Below are 18,134 nucleotides of genomic sequence, written 5' to 3' on the forward strand. Positions count from 1 at the left end.
TTTGTAATCCCCTTTTTCTCCCTCCTGCCTTCGTTTGACAGCACTGGTAATGGGCGCTCAGCAACATGGGAAAGGAAAGAAGAGAGAGGAACAAAGACATTACTGTTAACCCGAATCGCAAATAATAAATTGAGTTTTGGAGGGCATTGCTAACAAATGCGTACAGAAACTCTTTATGCTCAGAATGAAATCTTGTCCTCACTTTAAGATTTCTTCCTATGGCATCTGTTCTGTTGATGGACATATGTGATCTCACGACTTGTGGGGGGAAAAAAAATGATTTACCACCCACATAAGAAATATCCTTATTCTGGGAACTTCTGACTCGTACACCTCTATTTGGTGTCTTGCTAACTACATTCCAAGGGTCATCTTTGTTCTCTAGAGGAAGTCTTATGTAATGGTCACTTACAAAACAGATTTTCCTTGGATAAATCATACCCAAGTCATGTTAATAATAATAAGAATGTTACAGCCACAAGTCCCTCTAGGCACTTAGAAATTCACTCACTATTGTTAGCACAAAGAAACTAGAATTCCGTGTTTATGTTAATAGATTTGGATTCGCTAGCTATTAAAGTGGAAAAACAAAATCACTATCAATCATCCATCTTTTCTATAACCCTTTAAATCATACAACTTGAAAATCTTCTAAGAGCAAAATAGAATTGTACCTCTTGTAAAGAGAGCAAATTTAACATATCATTGGGTTTTATACTGGCCACTTATAAGAAATCGTTTGATTGTACTTCGTCTGACTTAACAATTATTCTGATTCTTAATGGCAAATTCTTTCATATACTGATTTGAATCCTATCACTAAGGAAATTTATCCAAGTCCACAGTTCTCCCTATTTTCCTAGCTTATTCTTTCTTCTAAGCTTGTTTTGCTTGGACTTGTGGCTGAAATATTAAAGTGTTCTCAAGCATATTAAGCTATTTCTGCAGAACACTGGTCTGTCATGAATTGTTGACATGCCAATAAAAAGGGCTTCCAAAGTCAAATAAGATCACACTGCAAACCGCTTTGTCCCAGAAAAGTCACAAAGCCCCTTGGCATGACCAGTGCTCTGAGGAGCCTATTATGAAGAAACCTATATAACTTTATTTGATTCAGCATTTTCCAAAGCTTATTTAATTGTTGACCTCCCCTCTTCCCCACTGCATCCATGCTTACGGATCACACAACACTTCCAGTCTTCAGAACAGGATTCGGGAGACTCTTAAAGCACACGATGGCTGGATTTACATGCAGAATACGGTCTGACTCATCCAAACTAGTATGTAGTCATGAGTTGCCAACTGGTTGTTTTCAAAGGGACTGCGCATTTGATGTAGCACAAGGATTACTTTGTTGCTTCTTTAAAAAAAAAAAAAAATCTGTTTCTGCAGATAGGTAACAACGACTATCCCTAAGCAAAGCTGAAAATCCAATCAAGATCATTTCTCCGGGACTGTCTCATTCCTTCTTTCAGGGGAGCCTGGGTGGCTCAGTCCGACTCTTGATTTGGACTCAGGTCACGATCTCAGGGTGGTGAGATCGAGCCCCGTGTGCGTCGGGCTCCGAGCTGGGCATGGCGCCTCCTTAAGATTCTCTCTCTCCCTCTGCCCCTTCCCTCCTCTAAGTAAGTAAGTAAGTAAGTAAGTAAATAAATAAATAAATAAATAAATAAAAGTCTGCCTTTTGTTTCAATTCTGTGTCTCCCAGTTAGCAATTTCAAGACAGAATCTCGGGGCTGGGAAATGAGAAACCCGGAGTGCTGGAGCTCGAAGAACTTGAGAAAACTCCAAACGCTTCCATTCACTAATGGCCCAAGAAGTCACCCCTCTTCCCTACACTGGCTTCTCCAACTCCACAGCGTGCCTCTCCCTTTTGTTTACCAATAAGCCAGTGCTGTTTGTGGGAAGACTGGCGTCCACGAGCAACACGGATATTTAGGCGCACGCACTCTGTCGGTTGCCAGGGGCATGTCCAATGGGGCGAACTCTCGAAGGGAAATTTCACATCACAGTGTGAGGTCTTCGAATCTCACATATGGAGTTATTTCTTCACTAGGGTCTTGTAATTAATTCTAATTAAGGGAAGCATTAAGTAATGTTTTCCAATTAAGCCCACAAACAGTTTTCGACCCATGGTAGAATGCCTGTTTGTACTTCGCTGGGGACATTAATATTATTAAGCACTGATAAAAGACAGTGTTTGTTGCCTGCATCTCGAGGCAGCTGCAGAACTGCTTTCTCTAGAAAGGACAGAGATACGCTTCTTGTTCTTGGGTTGTGCGTTTATTTGGGGTGGCCGTGGTGGGTGGAAGAGAAGCCCTAATGGAGATTATGAGGAAGCTCTGAAGCCTGGGGTGGGGGCTCTGCCTCTCTCTTTCTCCCTCCCCGCCTTCCTCTTGCTGCTGTTGACCTAACCGCACTTCCCTGGGCGGGCGATGCTCTCGCGAGTCCAATGCTACACCTGTGGCTAATTCTCAGGCAACACAAGGAAGACTCCGCCACATTAGAAGCAATTGGCTGTTTGCAGGAAGCACGATGATCTGTAGTCACATCTCATTAGGGGCGCCTGGGCCCCGTGGTGCACAAGGGAAGGAAACGCTGCCAATGTAATTTGTTTTATATGCCTAATTCTCTTCCTTATAATTAACATCTGAAATGCGAAAACAAAACAAGAGCGCTTTGCAGGCGTCTGGGATCCGTGGAGCACTTTCAGGGAGACTGGGATTTTAGAGCAGCCCTTTCCCGCCACAAACAACAGGGTGTGCTGGGGGTGGGACAGCCGGAGGTCACCCTGGAGGGCTGATCCCCGGGGTGCAGTATATGTGGGGAGGGAGGAGGGAACAGAGGAGGAAGAGTTGGCGTTATCCTTCACCCCCTTGCGCAGGTTGAACTGCTGTCATCTTCTCTGGGATGAAGCGGCCCTGCCAAGGTGACTCAGCCATGGGACAGAGCCACCAGTCAACAACACCTTGCTGTATATCGCCCTAGGCAGCCTCGGTGGCCATTCCTGCACTGCCTTCCCCCCACGACAGCTGGAAGCAGTTGGACACGGAGGGACAGAGGAGAAGTGAGGCGTGATGGGTCTTCTGCCACCAACAAGACTGTGAAACCACGCAAGATCGTCGTTCACCAGGTCTCTGCAGCGCGAACGGGGCTGTGCGGAAAGTTTCTGGTTTGGTCATCCGATCTGGAGTCTGCCCATCTAAGACCAGCCAGATGAGATCGAGTCCACACCATGGGTGTACCAGATGGCTCTCTTGGTTGCAAACGCCAGAAACTGACCCTAGATAACTAAAGTTGAAGGAGAGTTTATTGGCAGGATATCGGTTAGCGTTCAGACTTGACAAAAATGCAAGGAGATGAAGAAAAGAACCTGGTGACCACCAGCAAAGACAGGGTCATGCTGCAAGGCCAGCCTAGTGAGAGGACCCCACCCACTGCTGCCTCTGAACGCGGCCACTGCCCCTGGAGGTCCCCGCTAATCGTGAGTGCCATTCACCTCCTTGTCTCCCACCAATCTCCTCCACCTGGGAACATGGGAAGAAAGCTCAAAGGTGGAGTGGCCAAAATATTACAAGTGTTCCCTAGCATTGGGCAGCACAACTTGGCAGTATGTTGGCTGTTCTTTCAGTTAATGGGTTTATGCGAGTCAAAGATATAGCGGGAGATTTGTAATGGCAGAGAAAATGGTTTTTATTCTCCCTTGGTATTTCCGGTCCCTATTATTTCCGCCCAGGTCCTGGTTAGTGTCTTTTTGTCACCCTCCTCTTTCTCCTCCTCCTTTCTCTTTTCTCATAACAACGTCCATAATCATTTGTTGAGCAATTGTGCAATTTGGTAGATGATTTACATTCATCACTTCATCTCCACGGAAACCCATGAAGCATATATTCCCATTTTCAGGTAAGGAAATTAAGGTTTTAAAAGTGAAGCTACTTGCCCAAACTCACCCAGCTAATGCATAACAGAAGTGGGATTTGAGCCGGTGTTTGGCTGACTTCAAAGCCTGAGGTTTAGGTGGGATAAAGGACCCCCTTTCAACATTAAAACATCCATAGACGCCAACAAGATAATAGTACTTATAGTATGCATTGATTAAAAATACGTAATTCCAGGGGGCACCTGGCTGGCTCAGTCGATGGAGCAGGAGACTCTTGATCTGAGGGTTGTAAGTCTGAGCCCCGTGTTGGGTGTAGAGATTACTTGAAAATCAAATCTTTAGGGGTACCGGGGTGGCACAGTTGGTTGAGCATCCAACTCAGTTTTTTTTTAAAGATTTTATTTATTTATTTGACAGAGAGAGACACAGCGAGAGAGGGAACACAAGCAAGGGGAGTAGGAAAGAGAGAAACAGGCTTCCTGCGGAGCAGAGAGCCCAATGTGGGGCTCGATCCCAGGACCCTGGGATCATGACCTGGGCCGAAGGCAGACGCTTAATGACTGAGCCACCCAGGCGCCCCAACATCCAACTCAGTTTTGGCTCAGGTCGTGATCTCAGAGTCGTGAGATCGAGCCCCGCGTCAGGCTCCGTGCTCAGTGCAGAGTCTGCTTGAGATTCTCTCTGCCCCTCTTGCTCACAGGTGCATGCTCTCTCTCTCTCTGTCCCGTAAATAAGTAAATCTTTCAAAAAAAGAAAATAAAATCTTTTAAAAACTTTTAAAAATACGTAATGACAAAAGCAATGTTAATTCTGTATAAATTAAGATCTATTTTATGAATCCTGATTGTACCTACACAAAATGCTTTTAGTCACAACAGGATGTCCTTGATTTGTAAAGCATGTATGAAGGATGTGTTACCTATCCAGGCTTTCACAAGGCCCCTCACACATGCCCCTTGCGATAACTATGTCCCCTCAACCCACCAGTTAGGCGGCAGGCACATGCCTGGAGTTTGGCCAGTTGGTTCAGAACTCTGGTACGACCCAGAAGTCATGAATGACGGCAGTAAAACCTCTAACTCTGTGGTGGCCATAGAACGTGCATAATAAATGTTGCAGGAGGGCAGGGTGGAAGGGAGGGAGGGAGAAAGAAACGCGGGGCCGGGGTGGGGGGGAGGGAGAGGCAGATTTAGTTAGGAGAAACCAGCAGGAGAAGCTGAGCCAACTTGAAGGTTAAGACTAACAGGTTCCCCGTGTTCAAAGGCCAAGTCCAGAAAAGTCAGCTCCTGCTGGAGTAACAGGCTGACTTCACAGGTCCTGGAAGGTGAACGGAAGCAGGGAGGCCATAACCTTGAGGAGGCAACCGGAGACCAAAGGAGCAAAGAGCCAGGGAAAGGGCTCAAGTAATTAGACACAGGCTAGGTCACCAACAGAAGGAAAGGAACCAAGCACCAAGCCCACCACCCATCACCCAATGGAGGGCTTCTCTTACCATGCTGCCAAGGGGGCAGAACAGGCCTCAGGGTTCCAGCCAGCTTCAGCCCTTCCATGCCTCCTGGAAGACATCATTTCCTGGACTGTCTTCTCTGGCACCCTCTTGTTCCATGAGATCTTCATAGGGCTTTCTATGAAGAAAGAATATGTGCTGAAATTCTACTCCCCTCTTGGAGTTTCACGGTATACACAAGCATGCTAAAGGCTGTTGCAAACGTGAGGTAAAGACACCCATTTACCTTTATTGAACCAAACTTATTTCCCAAACTTACTTACTTGATCCTGGCACCCTGTTGGCAGACTGCCCATTACCATCTCAGAGAGCACTGAGGTTCCAAGACAAGAGGTACAGAAACACTACCCTACAGCACTGCCATCCTAGAGTCACGCGGACCCTTCTTCCATGGAGCCATGTCCTAGAAGCCATCTCTCTCCTTACTGTCAGCTTTCCAACTTGCACACTGATCAGGTTTCCATGCATATTCATCCTGACTCCAGAAAAGTCCAGAAAAGTCAATGGTCAATGGCCAATGGAAGTATCTTTAGGGCCCTTATATCATCTCTTCTGGAGCGCTTTCCTTGACTCTTCCCCATCCCAAGCCTACCTCAATCCCACCCAACCCCGGTTGGCCGCCACATCCCCAAGTGTCAAGGCGAAAGAGCACACACTGTGAATCTATCTGCCTGGCTTCAAAGTCTGGCTCTGCCACTTTACTGTGTGATTTTTGGCAAATGACCTCTCTGTGCCTCCTCAGTTTCCCCACGTGAAAACTGGCGTTCCTAACGTTACCGACCCCACTGGGTTGTCGTGACTTCATACGTGTAAGCACTGAGACTACCAGCGGGCAGACAGTACGCTCTGTCGAGGGGCTTGTGCTCATTCCTCTCACACTGCCCGGCAACGACCATTTTGTCTGCTCCGCCGTGAGGCCGTGTGCAATTTGAGAGCAAAGACTGTGGCTGTAGCTCTGTTTCTTGCGTCTAGCCCAGTGCCTGACACTTGCCAGCTATCCCCCATATAACTTGGCGGATAAGGAAATGATCTTTTGTGATTTTGAGAGAAACCAAACGGAGACCAAAATTTGTTTTCTAGAAAACCACAGCAAATTGAGAACGATCAGCTGATGATTAAACACACACACACATACACACACACGCAGAGCTCAGGTGTAAAGCCACAGCTGAGAGATGTCTGGTTCCATACATATCCCATTGCCAGGCTCATCCCTCCAAGTGCATAATTACAAAACAAATGGTAAATGCCTTGTTTCATTTGAGCATCTTCCTTTAATGGAGAATTGATTTTCTCTCCCCTAGCAAAAATTTTCAGTGGCCTTCCAAAGAGGAAAAATTAACTCTTACATTTGCATGTCAAATGTTTTAATTTTCAATTATAAAATCTGTCTTTCTAAGACATTCTAGAAATGGCAGCAGAATGGAAGCCTGGCTGCGGGCTCTAAATTGCTCTTAGCTCAACTTTCTAATGTTCCATTCTGGGGCAAGCATTTCTTAATTGGGTGGGAGTTTCCAGACTTTTCATCTGCCTTCTTCTTCGTTTGCGAGGCGGGGGAAGAGAGCTGTTTTGATTCCCGAGCCTGGGTTTTCTTAACAAAATGATTGTTGGAAATGCTCCTGCCCTTCCACTCTCCTGCTCCGGCCACAGGGAGAGAGGTACCAGTTAATGATTCTTACCTGCAAAAGGGAAGAAGAAGAAGAAGAAAAAAAAAAAAAAGGCCAAGGAAGCGGTAGAAGTGGGAAGATCTCCACAGGTCAGCCCCCGGGACCACAGCTTTTGAATTCTAGCCGCAGATACAGAAACAGACCCAAAAAGGTTTGGTATTCACCCTTTAAGCAAGATTCTTTTAAGCTAATCATATGCCACAAACCTTCAAAACAGCCATATTCTGGTTAGCAGACCATTTTTACAGCGCTCGGCCTGTTTTGCCTTGCAGTGACAGACTTATCTCACTCTGTCCTTGTCCTAAACTCAGATATGACAGTGGGAATGGACCAAAAAATGCAAAGAGAATGATCAAATATCAAAGAAGAAGATACCGAAGTATGTGTTTTCCCCCGTTGGAGTTTTCAATTCACCTGGGAAGTGTTTTGTAGTTTGTGGCGTGTTTCAAGTTTAAAACCATCACAGCCCCAACACTCTCTAAGAAAAAAACCTCTCCTTCGTGTGTGAGTGTGAGTGCGTGTATGTGTGTTTTCTCTTTCAGTTTTTTTGGTTTTGTTTTTTGTTTTCGTGAAGCGTAAACGTGAGGATGTTTCATGGCCTCGCGCAGGACTTCAGAAAGACTGGCTCTGTCCTTAGCCTTGAAATAGACTGGGCTGTTGTCTCTAGGTGAGTCATCCTAGCAAGCTACCCTCATGTTTTCCCAACTCCAGAAATGGAACATACTTGCGTTCAGTCCTACAGATAAGGCACGGCAGCTATATTAAAAGTTAGCCAATCTGGCGCCTCCCAGGGGCTTTTCACAAGGTAGAGAACGTTAATATTCTAAATAGTTCTAGCCCTCTTAGCCTGTGCACGTTTCGAGTTGCTTCATCAGCCATACAGAGCCTTTTCCTTAATCTTCCCCAGGAGTGTGTGTGCAGGTTCAAATGGTGATAATTACCATAAAACAATTGTGTTGTCCTTCTCCCAATAAAAATCGCTCTGTTAATCAGCCAACACGCAGACCCCTTGTCTGAGGACCCTTGTGCCAAACTGGCGGGGTAGAACGTGGCTGCAGATAAATTAGCCCACGTGTGATTGCATGCGAAAACACATTGATTTGGGATTTTTTTTTTTCCTCTCCCGTTCAACCTGACAACTTGTCTAAATAGGCTTCTGCCACGACCTGACAGCTCATGGACAAGCTGTGTACAACAGGCCATTAAAACGAAATGCTCTGAATAGGGAGAGTACAAAACACAGACAAAGGGATAAGATTGAAAGATAAAAGGATGAACAAAGAAGTGTGGAGGGGGGCTTGGGAGAGGTGGGGCCTGAAGACATCCCCTTTAATTGTGCTTTCAGACTTTGTCACAGGCTGGAGTCTCGGGAGCAGACCCTGAGATGGAGTTTAGGGTGAAGGCTATTTCTGAGGGACCGACCCTCAACTGCGGAAGGCAGGAGGTGGGGGTGGGACTGGGCAGAGGGAGAAGCTGAGCCGTGATGCAGGCTGGACGGAGTCCCAGGCAGCCCCCTTCCGCCACGGAGCTCTCGATGCTCCTGCGTTGGCACCAAGCCACTGGGAATGTATTCCCCCTTTTCACTCTCACTCGGTCTTTGCAAAGCCAAGGGCATGCTCTTGGGCAGGGAGCTCCCTGCGGCTGAGGCTGCAGTACAAAGTCCTTCCCTGGAGGGGGATGAGATTTGCCATCCCCCCTGTGATCATAGCCCAGCTCCCTCCATCTCTGTGGTCACTCCCCAGCCCAGATGGGGTTCTAAATTTCCATTGAGCACAGCCTAGTAACAGTTCCTCTTATTAAGCACTAACTAGCCCCACGCTACAAGGTGTACCTACAGTTCCGTGAATCCTCGTAACAACCATAAGAGGCAGGGATTCTTAAAATCCCCATTTTGTAGATGAAGAAACCGAGGGCAAGAAGGATGACTCATCCAAGGACCTAATCACTGATGAATGGCAGTTGACATCTGCACGCAGGGCTGTCTGATTCCAAAGTCCATTTTCTAAACTCTGATGCTACGGGTTTGCCCCGCTATCCGCAAGTAGGGTGTTCTCTGCGAAACCTCCTTAGCCGCAATGGCATAAAGCAAAGAAGCAATTGCCATTGATTTATATGGAGGAACTGTTGAGCATTCCCAGACCCCCAAAATCCCCTCTCTTAGGCTTGTCTGATACCTTAGGCCACATCTTGCTAACGGACGCATAAACTACATCGACATAAAGCACAGATGCTCACAGACACAGTTCGAAGCTCGGCGGCTTGATGCCGAGGTGCTGAGCGGAGCTCTGGGGGAGGGGGCTTGGCCCCCTCTCACTGCTCTCAGGATGCACACCACCTCCTTGACCGGCTCGCTGCCGAGACAAAAAACAAACTCTGAATGCTATTTTTGCTTTTTGCCTTTTTTCTGCAAAAGCAAAAGTTCTGTTCGGTCTTGGTTCAGGTAGCAAAAATGGGCCTTGATGTGGGTATTTCGTAAAAGTGAAGTGGCCTAAGGCAAGACTTTGAAAAGCAGGGGATAACTATATGCTGACGGAAAAGGATGCAGGTCTATGGACCACTCCTGCAGCTCCTTCTCTGACATCATCCACAAGAGTTTAATAGAAAACATTTTTATTAGGACTGTCGGAGCTCACGGACGAGCCTATTTCTTGGGCTGGGAGAAATAGTCCTGTGTTGCCGTGGATCCCTGCCTCGCCTTGACCCCCAGACCCCATAGGTATTTTACCCAGCACATACTGTGTTCTGCTGTCTCTAGTTGCATTCCCGTGGAACCAGACTCTAGAAGATTTATTAGGCCTTGCTCTTGGGATCAATACCTGGGAAGAGAGGGGCAAAAAGCAGGGGTGGCCAGACTAAGAATTTGAACTACAGTCAGTCCAGTTCCAGGGAAGGCCTCAGTTGATCCCCTGGAAAGCTCTAGAGCTAAAATGGCTCATTATAGTCATTCTGAGTTGGGGTAAGGGGGCTGAGCCTTTATATGTTGTGCTAGATAGTGGTTGGCTATGGGATACCCTGCAGATGGAGTATGACCTTGGGCTAGGTGGCCCTCTGCAGCTAAGACGAATCACAAAGTGGGGCTCAGCTTAAGGCTGTTGGCTATCAACACCCCCAACTGCTGGAGGAATGAGTTCTTCGTTCTACAGAGGAGATCCAGGAGGCAAGTCACAGCCCCCACTATAATTCTTTTCTTTCCAATACTCCGAGGGTTATTTATTATTGGCCCCATTTTATAGGAGCAAAAATTGAGGGTAAAACAAGATAATGACTTATCCACAGACATGCAGGTAGCATTTAATTATCAATCCATTCATTTAACAGATATTTATTGAGCACCTTCTGTGTGCCAGGCATTGTGCGCAGTCCTGAGAATTTAATGGTGAACTAAAAAAAGATCCCCGACCTCATCTAAATAATATTATGGTGTTGACAACTATCCCAGATACAGAAAAAAATTTAGATGTTTATTTCTTTAGAATAGCTATCTAAAAATTTCCTTGATCCAGGAATAAGCATTTGAAGTCTGTTTATACCTATTACCCAACTTCTTTCCAAGAGAGTTCAAAAATTGTAAACATATATTCCTAAAATTTTGAGACAGGGGAAAAGTGGACCCAACTTGGCCATGAGATTCATAGCATAATGAAGAAGTGTTCAGTATAAATCAACCTTAAACCAGCCAGCCAGTTTTCCTCTGGAACCTCCAAAGGCACTGCAGATAATAACACCTGATTCTTCATCATTTCATTGATATCACTGATATCATCAACAACAAAAACCAACCAGTCAAACACCAAACTTTTATCAAGCACCTATTCTCATTAGCACATTTCTTATTTGAAAAATTGCTGTTTAAGAGATCAAGTCGATTACTTCCAGATGTAAAGTGAATAAATAGTGTGGCTGAACCAGGTCTCTTGTATGTAGGAATTTGGTTGTCCATTAATTTCATTCTTGACTGTCTGTGGAACAGTCAAGATTGTTCCACTGTCTGTGGAACAATCAAAATGGTGCCAAACTCAACCACCCACAGATGCCAGTGCCCTCAGGCCCTCTGTGCTTGGACACCATGGCTTTTATTTGGGTAGGGAAAGAAGAAGGAGAGGGGAAGGGCTGTTTCCACTCTGGGTTCTGATTCGGTAGACCTAAGGTATAGCCTGGAATTTGCATTTTGAAAGTATTGTCCCCACCTCCCAAGTAAGAACCATGGTTTTAGCATCTAGAACTTTCCCTCTCACTCGCCCCCACAGTGTCTGCTGTTCTATTCCATCAGGGCAGGCAAGGAACATGTTAGCCTCTGATTCAAAAGGTTGGTTGGAACTCAGGTGTTAATGGGCGATTCTGAATCACACTGACACCCCTCTGAGCTAACATTTGCAGGTCAGGTGTGTTTGAGGACTGATCAGGGACGGCATTGTGCGGCCCTCAATGCCCGATTCAAGTTACAGTGGGGTTCCTCAAGGCAAAAAAGACATCAGGATCCTGGGACATGATAATGGTTATGAAAAGCTGATATTTCAAATGCCAAGCAGAATGAACTGGAAGCAGGTCTTATCATCCACCACTCAGCAGCAAAGAGGTGAAGTGGTCTTCTCAAAAAGTGATGGACAGATGCATCTTTATGTTGCCAAGCAGCTTCTTACCTTGTGTGGGGAGAAAAAGCCACAGAGTCCCACAATGGTGGGCAAACATAGGTTTGACAGGACAGCAAGAGGAAAGAGTGCAGCCAATGCAAATATTTATTCAGAATAGACCAACAAGTTGTGCAACCCTCTTATACCACCTGAGCTGAGCCAAACTGGCTCAGGGGAGAAAGTGGCTGGATGCTAAGATTGTAATGAATGGGGCAGAAGCGATCCCAGGGGCCAAGATCTCAGAATGAAGCATGGATGCTTGTAGTTTCCACCCCTTTGAATTCTTTTCGTTTCTTTTTTATCGAAGTATAGTTAACCCACAATCCTGTGAGTCCTTTTAGGTAAACCCCTGCTTGCCAAAAAGATGTGTACTTGGGAGAGAGTGTTCCAGAAGCCTTGCTGATGGCCTTGGGGTTTCACAAGGGAGCCCTCAGAGAAAGTGCTTGGAATTGTGTTCTGGGGCATTCTACCATCACAAGGAGGTAACTTGTTCCACCAAACAATGATAAATTCAGCGGTCATAGCAACAAAATTCCCAGCAGAAGTAACTTCTAGTCACACCCCTAGAGAGACTTGGCCACACAAACAAACTGCCCCAGGGGGCGCCTTGGGTGGTGCAGTCAGTTAAGCAGCTGCCTTCAGCTCAGGTCATGACCTCAGGGTCCTGGGATTGAGTTCCGAGTTGGGCTCCCTGCTCAGTGGGGAGCCTGCTTCTCCCTCTGCCTCTGCCCCTCTTTCCACCCCCCCCACTCTTGTGCTCTCTCTCTCTCTCTCTCACTCTCTCTCTCTCTCTCTCACATAAATACATAAAACTTAAAAAAAAAAACTGCCCTGTATGAATACCCAGCACCATTTTTCATCAGGAATCTCAATCATATAAAGACCTAATAATAGCAGCTCGTGTTTAAATAGCTTTTAGGCTCACAAAGTATATTTAATATATATCCAAGCCTCAAAACAACCCCATGAGGTATGTCTCATATGCTCCCATTTTACTCACGAGGAAACTGAGGCTTACCCAGGTTAAACAACCATCTAAAATGTTCACCTAGGCATCCACTTCTGACAACGTTGGAGGATTTTTTTGCAGACTAGCCTTTCCACAGAGAATGACCAGAAGAGTGGGACAGAAATACAAAGAATGTGGTTAAAAGCCTCAGAGAGCTTCCAGAGCAATGAAGTCTTGAAAGGTCAGTACCTTAGTCCTCTTGGGCTGCTATGGCAAAAAAAAAAAAGAAAAACAACAAGCAAAAAACAAAAAAATGGTGGTAGTTGCTTTAAACAACAAACAGTTATTTCTCACAGCCCTGGAGACTGGGAAGTCTAACATTAAGGCATCAGCAGATTTGGTGTCTGGTGAGGTGTCCAACCCACTTCCTGGTTCGCAGACGGCCATCTTTTTACTGCCACCTCCCCTAGTGGAAGAGGTAAGAGATCTCTCTGGGGTCTCTTTTATAAAGACACTAATCCCATTTCCAAGGGCTCTGTCCTCATGACCTAATCATTTCCCGAAGGCCCTCACCTCCTAATGCCATCACATCAGGGATTAGGATTTCAACATATGAATTTGGGGGGCACACAAACACTCGGTCTACAGCAGCCAAGATCTCAGAGAGAAGGGAAGCGCATAGAGGAGAATCTGGCATTCTGTACCCAATCCCCCTCTTGAGGCATCTGCTGATTCCTAGGAAACTTGAGGCCAAGAGTCTAAGAAGCCAAGTCTAAAGTGGCAACTAAGAAGCTAGAGAGTCCATGGAGCTTTTGGAAGTCTCATAGCACGGGGAGACAAAACTTAAAGTTCAGGGCTACCCAGGAGGCCAGAACTTGAGGGGCCAAGATTTCAGAGAGAAGAGAAACATATTAAAGTGAGCCCGACATTCTTTGAGGCATTTGACACAATTCCCTTCCTTTCTGTGTAAAGATACAGCAAGGTTGAAAGCAAAAGGGTGGAAAAGGCATGTCCCACGACCATTAACCAAAAGAAAGCTGGAATAGCTACCATAATAGCAGATCAAGTGGACTTAAGGGTAAGAAACATTATGAGAGATCAAGGACATTTGATAAAAAAGGTCAGTCTGCTGGGAAGATAAGACAATCCTGTATGTACATAATAACATAGCCTCAAAATATAAAGCAAAAAGTGACTGAAAAAAAAGAGGAAACAGACAAAACCACAATCTTGGGGAGAACTTTTAACCTAATTTCCTTATTCTTGAAAATCCAAGACCACCAGCCAGCCCTTGAACCACCCTTTCCCAAATACGTATGTTCTGGCAAGCAGGGATTATAGCTTAAAAGGATTCCAAGGAATGAAAAATGTGCGTATGAGTGGTTCATTCGGAGACTTACATCATTTCTGTAATTGCTGTCTGGTTAGTTACTTTCCTCCATAACTGAAAAAGAAAAATACAGGCAAAAAGAATCAGGAATAATACAGAAGATTTGAACCACACAAACAACAAAATTCACACACACACACACACACACACACACACACACACACACACCCCACAGGTGCGAGCTGCAAGTGTACATGAGATATTTATCAAAATTAAATATATGCCGGGCCATAAAACACATCAAAACCAATTTCAAACAATTGAAATCACTTAGAATATGTTCCCTGACCACAGTTCAATTAAGCTAGAAACCAATTTAAAAATATGTATAACTAGGGGCTCCCGGGTGGCTCAGTCAGTTAGGTGTCTGGCTCTTGGTTTTGCCTCAGGGTTGTGAGATCCAGCTGGTCAGGCTCTGTGTTTAGTGGGGAGTCTGCTTGAAAAGTTCTCTCCCTCCGCCCCTCCTCTCTCTTTCTCCCTCTCTCTCAAATAAATAAATAAATCTCTTTAAAAAATAAAAATACATTTAACTAGAAAATCATCAAATATTTGGAAATTAAATATTCTACTTCTAAATAAGGCTTGGGTAAAAGGAGAAATCACAGTAAAAATTAGAAAATACTTTGAACCTAGTGACAATGAATGAATGGATATTTTTTTTAAAGATTTCATTTATTTATTTGAGAGAGAGAGACAGCACGCACAAGCAGGGGGAGCTGATAGAGGAGGAGGGAGAAGCAGGCTCCCCACTGAGCAGGGAGCCCCACACGGGGCTCCATCCCAGGACCCTGGGATCATAACCTGAGCCGAAGGCAGACTCTTAACCGATTGAGCCCCCCAGGAGCTCTGAATGAAGATATTTTATAGCAAAACTTGTGGGATGCAGCTAGAGCCAGGCTTACGTGGAAATTCATAGCCTCAAATTCATAAACTAAAAATACTGAAAGTCAGTATTCATCTCAAGATGGGAAAACAAAGCAAATTAAAGTCACAGTAGAAGGAAGGAAATTGTAAAGACCATCAAAAGAATATTTACATACAATAGAGAAACTATCTACAAAGCCCAAAGCAGTTCTTTGAAGAGCAGGGTGGGAGTTTCACGTAGCCCAAGGCAGAGCCAGACCTAAACCCAGGCATTGACCCTGCCTGCCTCTGTGGGGATGTGACCAGTGGGCAGGAGGGCCAGTTGGGGAGTGCCACAGGGGGCCAGGGGTGGGTGGGGGTGCCAGTGTGACTTGGCGCCCGATAAAAACACAGCACTTGAGAAGTCACTGGACTCACTTTCTGGAAGCTTCAACAATCAAGGACGGAGTACCTCAACCTGCCAGGAGCTCTTCTATCAGAAGGGTTTTTTTTAGCTCTCTTCTCTCAAAGTAACTACAGTTATCACATGGTTGTGGACTGAAATCTCTGCATGGCACGGGGCGCCTGGGTGGCTCAGTCGGTTAAGCGTCTGCCTTCGGCTCAGGTCATGATCCCGGGAGTCCTAGGATTGAGCCCCGCATCGGGCTCCCCGCTCAGCACGGAGGCTGCTTCTCCCTCTGCCCCTACCCCCTTTCATGCTCTCTCTCTCTCAAATAAATAAAATTTAAAAACAAACAAACAAACAAACAAAATCTTCGCATGGCAATATACTGGCTTGGGTCCATTTAACAAAAGGAGTCCTCTGCCCCCATCTCCCGCAAGGGGTCAGGAGTGGCATGGGGCTGAGGGCTGGGATATTCGCTAGCCTCCCTCCAGAGCTGGGAAAACGCAGTTGCAGACCTCTGGAAAGCTCCCATTTGAGTTCACGCTTCCCCGATTTTCTTCTGGCCAAGGAATCCAAGTGGCTTTTGCTGGGAGAAAGGGGACTCTCATTTATTGAGTGCCTACTGTGTGCCAGAGACTTTAAATTAATGAATCCACTTAATCCTCCCAACCCCTCTGGGCTGTGAGCATTTTTTTAGAGAAGAAAATCAAAGGGCAAAGTGTCTAAGCAGGCTCCCGCCACGGTCATGGAGATTTAACTGGCAGCTTTCTTTTTCTTTTATGCCGAAGCTCCCTTTCTTGAGAGACGGTCAAGCAAAATAATTAAGAGAACGGGTTTTGCGGCGTCAGACAGACCTTGACTCCCCCCGTATGGGGTCTGCCACTGAAACTGTTGTGGCCCTGGGCAAGTTAGCTGAGCTCTAGGAGAATGCCGGAACCTTCGTCTTGGAACTGCTGGGAGGATGGAATGAGCCAGTGCAGACAAGTGCTAGATTCAGCGCCGGGTTCGTGCCCTCGCTGTTTCTCTGGTTATCGCGCTGCCTCTCTGCCTCCGTCTGCCTCTGGAACTCACCGGATGGCTGCACTAGCTTCACCTGATGTCATTCTCAAGAGCCCGATCGGCCGGCCAGAAAGAGAAATGAGGAAGTTCCAGCTGGCGGCGAAGCCCGGGCCTCAGCAGTCAGGCCCCGTGGGTTGTGTTTTGACCACTGAGTCACGTAGTGACCAATGATCACACGGAACGTTGACCAACTCTCCTGTTGTTCCTTGGGGGTAGAGCTATCAACAAAACCTCCTGTTTGACCCATGAAAATTCACTACCTGCTTTAAAACCTCCTCAGGGCGGGGGGTGGGGGGGTCTGGGAGCAGGAGTGGGGAGGGGGGTGGGAAAGGTTTAGGAACCACAATTAGCAATTTTTCTTGATGGGATCGTTTCATGCTTCCATCAGGCTTTCTTTTTAACTTCTCCCCGGCCCAGATGGTCTTCTGGTAGATTTGAGCAGAACGGCCCCGACACAGATTATGAAAAGAATCTTGAAGGATCAGAGATGAGTCCGGTGGCTGCGTACCGGAGGTGTTCAGGCATCTGTCAGATGAGTGCAAATGTCAGGGCAGCCGTTCGCTGCAGCCAAAGTGCTGGGATGCAAAATCTAATTTATTTTTGGCTTTGGCCTTCTGCTTGGCCCGTGGGCTTCACGTGTGTCCGAAGCAGCAGGCCCCATTCTGGAAAAACTTCCCAGCTCTGCTCCTGGTAGCAGTGAGCCATGCGCTGGAGCTCCTGGTTCGTGCTGGGCTTGGCCTTGTAACACTCATCGCAATTATGACTATTTATTCCGTGGCCGACTTCCTTGACTGGTATCAGGGAGCCCAGAAACTGGCGCACAGGGGATAGTTGATGAATATCTGTTGAACAAATGAATGAACGGAGAACGAATGAACGACTTCCTACCTCACACACCAATGCTTGGAGCTGGTGTGTGTCACAGATTTCAGTTTGGCGCTACTGCACAGCCTCTTTCCCTTTTCTAGATTGTACCTCCCCGAGCCTGCTGGATTGAAATTAGGAAATGCATAGGGTAGTGTGAGACCTGCTCCCTTGTGGACTTTAAACCCCACCCCCTTCAGCGCCTCACAGGTATTCACAGGCTCCTCCTGCATCCCCCCCCCGGGGGGGGGGGGGGGGGGGGGGGGGGGTAGTCAGGGAAGTCAGCGACTTCCTATCTGTCCGCACGGTGATTCATCTTGCTTTAATGTTGCCCCGTCCTGTGCGAGTGGAAATCTGGCTACTAGAGAGCCCCGGCCGGCGGAGCCACCTCCTAGAAACCAAACACACATCGGGCAGAGCTCACTGGTTTCCATCTCCCACGGAGAGGGGCAGATTATCTAAATGCTGATTAAGTCATGAGCTGTTGGTATGGCGACATTTCACTCTGAAGCGCCACAGATCCAGGCAGCCTCAAAGAGATGACATTTCTTTTCATTCTGTACATTTCTTTTCATTTCTCCCACAGGGAGAGAGATGGCCAGAAGGCAGGGAAAAACTCAGATGAAAAGTGGTGGTCTAGAATGGTAAGTGTCCCAAGAAGCAGGGCTAAGGGAGGGGCCGGTGGAGTGGAAGAGACAGGATGACAGGGCAGCCTTCATGCTTTGAGCCTGTACCAAGGCAACTGCTAGTGTGGGTGTGTACACACACACACACACACGTGTGCACTCATCACTCCTGCAGGCAGAGACTTCCAGAGCTCACGGGTACACGTGGTCATCTTGTTCCTGCCAAAGAATGTCCTGGAAGCTATCTGCCTTACCCCTAAAAGGCTTTCCTCCCCACTGGTTTTGTGGCTCTTCTGACTTGACTACAAACAC

This window comes from Callorhinus ursinus, unplaced genomic scaffold (genome assembly GCF_003265705.2).
Source record: "Callorhinus ursinus isolate GAN/ISIS: 27379988/994484 unplaced genomic scaffold, GSC_fseal_2.0 scaffold16, whole genome shotgun sequence".
NCBI classification, from domain to species: Eukaryota; Metazoa; Chordata; class Mammalia; order Carnivora; family Otariidae; genus Callorhinus; species Callorhinus ursinus.